The 3818-nt window shown below is 38.8% G+C and overlaps 1 non-coding gene across 1 annotated transcript; it reads left to right on the forward strand.

The window, feature by feature from the left end:
* The first annotated feature begins 943 nt into the window (after positions 1-943).
* TRNAI-GAU lies at positions 944-1017 on the forward strand. Its single transcript has one exon. It is a non-coding gene; the product is annotated as a tRNA-Ile (tRNA).
* The last annotated feature ends 2801 nt before the right edge of the window (positions 1018-3818 follow it).

Consider the following 3818-nt stretch of genomic DNA (forward strand, 5'->3'; position numbering starts at 1 on the left):
CACCCCCACTTCAGGACCACTGGTTTAAATGTTTCTGAACTACACTTTCAATAAAAGCCTGCAAAGAGAATGTTATAAAGAAACTGAAATTTTCTAGCTCTTTCCTATTTACTGCATTTCTGTAACAATATTTTTACATTTTTAAAAAAGATAACATAAACGTATTTGAATGGGAAATTATTTCAAACTTTAAAGATTCTATGTTTTATGTATAAATTTTTAACATGATACATGTTTTATAAAATACATATAAATTTATAACATGATATAAATTTTTAACATGAGGTATAATATACAATCAAAAACCAAATAAAAACTAAACATGGCTTTTTGGTTTACCACTTTTCTAGTTGATATCTTAAAGAATAGTTTCTTAAGCAGGTTTAAAAATCCTCAGCTTTAAAAATATCAGAAAGCTTCAACTATAAATTACTTTCTTCACTTATTTTTTCTAAAAGAGATATCACATTTAAGAATCAAAAGTTTGATTTAATCTTCATGAATATTATATTCCCTTAAGTATTTAAAGAACAAAACAATGTATTTTAATTTATGTAATATTTGACATATTCAAAATAATGTTATGTAACATACTGTTAAAAGAAAAACTTTAGACAAATTAAATTTAGCAGAGTATATGAGCAAAGAACATACATGAATCGGGCAGCACCCAGAACCAGTGAAGGTTCACACAGCTCTATCCAGCAATGTGGGCAGGCAACATATATAGAGAGAAAAAGGAAGTTACATACAAAAACAGCTTGATTGGTTATAGCTTGGCATTACCCTTATTTGGGCATGGTGTAATGAGGCATTTGCCTTATGTGGACATGGTCTGATTAGTTGCCAGCCTGTGATTTGCTGAGGCTCAGCTGCTGTGATTGGCTCAATTAGATCAAATTTAATTCAAGTATACTTAATGAGCTCTTTCCAAATGAGGACTGGCTGGTTAGCACAGTTGGTTAGAGCCTGGTGCTGATAACACTAAGGTCCAAGGTTCAATCCCTATACCAGCCAGGCACAAAAAAATAAAATAAACTGAGCTCTTATTACAAAAAACACTTCTAGTTGTCCTTGGATTTTCGTCTTTCTTTAAGCTGGCATATTAAAAACAGGTGTTTTTTTTTTTTTTTTCTTAAAAAACTATTCTATTCCAAGTAAAACAAGTTGGAATTTGCAGTGATTTATGACCTAAAGAAACTAGAAAGCATTAGTAATACAAAGAAACCTCAGCTTTTACTCAGTTAACCAGAACAAATAAAATTTTTTAAATTTATTTTTTAATTGGTACATATTGATTGTACATATGTATGGGATACAAGGTTATATTTCAATATATATATACAATGTATGATGATCAAATCAGGGTAATTAGCATACTTACAATTGCAAAAATGTATCAAAAATGATGGCTAGATGCCACGAAGTAGGTGGCAATGCCTTAACCATGTATGTACTTGTCGGGGAGGGCTTCATCCATCCTTCTCAAGGAGAGTGCTAACCTTCCGTCTTTTCATACAACAGTGAAAATGTTTTAAATATTGAAATTATTTCTTCCAAAAAGATTTATAAATACTCATCAAGTCAAATTATGGTATAACATAATAAATTTAATTTTAAATTAAGAATAGAAATAATTCCTTACTTTGGAAAACCTCAGTAAATCCTTTTTATATTACATATGGCTGATGCTGAGTGGCACTGGAACTACATAAACCACATTTTTCTCGCTTAATCTTTCTCTGACCACATTTCAATCACTGCCCATAAAAAAAAAACATGACATAGATTTGGCTGGCCCACAAGATTGCTCCCCACACAATGTACTAAAATCATCTTTTAAAAAGAAATTTTAAATGCTCTTCAGTCATGTCAAATTACTCAAATTTAAAATAGTAAATATATTTGTAAATATGTGTGTGTGTAGATATTTACATTTTCTTCTTCCATTACTTTATTTTAAAGACATATTACTTCTTAAAGCAGGCATTAGCAGACTACTTTTGTAAAGGGCCAGATATTAAATATGTTAGGCTTGCAAGCCACATACAGTCTGTGTCACATATTTTTCTGTCTTTTTTTGTTTTGTTTAAACAACTCTTTAAAATGTAAAAACCATTCTTAGCTTGCAGGTCCTACAAAAACACACAGAGCCAGATTTGGTAATAGGAGCCATATATTGTCCACCTCTGCCTTAAAGTGAAAATTTTAACATTGAATTGTTGGATTTATAATATTTATAGGTAAAAATAGATAAGAATAGTTAGGGCAATCCACCACCTTTGTGATTTGCCCTCGACTAAGAAGGTTCCCCAGACACTGGACTTTCAGTGCTAAAACCAGGAGACTCCCAGGCAAAGAGGGGACACACTGGTCACTCTCATAAACAGCACAAAGGATGGGAGAAGTAAAGAGAACCACATGCGTGCCAAGTTTCTATATTTTTCCTGAAGTAATCCAATATTACCTCTATATAGATGGTGATAAATTAGAGTAGCATAAATCTAATTCCTAGAGTAATCACTTTAAAAATAACACAAAGAGACTTCCGGTCAAGATGGTGGAATAGACGGTCCCTAGTGTCACTCTCTCCCACAAATGAACCGATTTAAACTATAAAAACATAACATCAAATGCTTATGGAACGGAGAGACGTCCAGCGGGGGAGGCAGATGCTCCACGGAGACTACATGCCCTGCGGGGCTGCCATTGCACGATCTGGCATGTAGGCTTCACTGCTGCCACCTGGCTCCATTCCCAGCCTAGCCCAGTGCGCACACAGTGGGGAGACGTCCGGCAGGGGAGGCGGAGGCTCCGCAGAAACCACACACCCTGTGGGACCGCCACTGCGTGATCCAGCAGGTAGGCTTCACCGCAGGCATTCCCAGCCTGGCCTAGTGCGCTCGGAGCAGGGAGACGTCCGGCAGGGGAAGCAGGAACTCCACGGGGACCACACTGCTGCCACACGATCCAGCAGCCCAGCCCAATGTGTATGGAGCACAGAGATGTCCAGCAGGGGAAACAAAAGCTCCGTAGAGTCCACACACCCTGTGGGGGGGCCACCACCACACGACCCAGCAGCAGGTAGGCTTCACCGCCACCACCCAGCTCCATCCCAAGCCCGGCCTAGCAAGCACAGAGCAGGGAGACATCGTACAGGGGAAGGGGAAGCTCCACAGAGACCACATGCTCTGCAGTGCCTCGGCACATCCCAGCAGCCCGGCCCAGAGTGCAAAGAATAGGGAGAAGTCCAGCACGGGAGGTGGAAGCTCAGCAGGGACCATACACCCTGTGGTACCGACCTGTGATCCAGCAGCCCGGCAGAGTCCAAGCTGACCAGAGAGGTGGCTCCCCGGAGAGGCCCAAGACCCGAGGCAACCACACACGCAAGGCACTAGTGGCCGACTGAGCAGTCACTGAGGTAGCCATACCAAATTGACAACCACAGCAACATCTTAGTCAGTCAATAGTGTCAAACCTGTGGACTGTGAAACCCCCTGCCACAATGAATAAACATCAAAGAAAAGATACCAGAAATACAAAAAATCAAGAAAGTACACCACCAAAGGATAATAACTCTCAAGCTCTAGATCCTATAGAACAAGAAGCCCTTGAAATGACTGACATGGAATTTCAAGTGATAATTCTAAGGAAACTGAATGAGATATAAGAACTCAGCTAGACATCATGATGAAACAAGCAAAAGTATACAGGACCTGAGAGAGGAAATGTACAAGGAAATCAATGTCCTGAAAAAAAAATGTAGCAGAACTTGCCGAACTGAAGAAGTTATTCATCATCCCAGGGATGCAAGGTTG

The sequence above is a fragment of the Galeopterus variegatus genome, unplaced genomic scaffold (assembly GCF_000696425.1).
Source record: "Galeopterus variegatus unplaced genomic scaffold, G_variegatus-3.0.2 Scaffold9255, whole genome shotgun sequence".
Taxonomy (NCBI): Eukaryota; Metazoa; Chordata; class Mammalia; order Dermoptera; family Cynocephalidae; genus Galeopterus; species Galeopterus variegatus.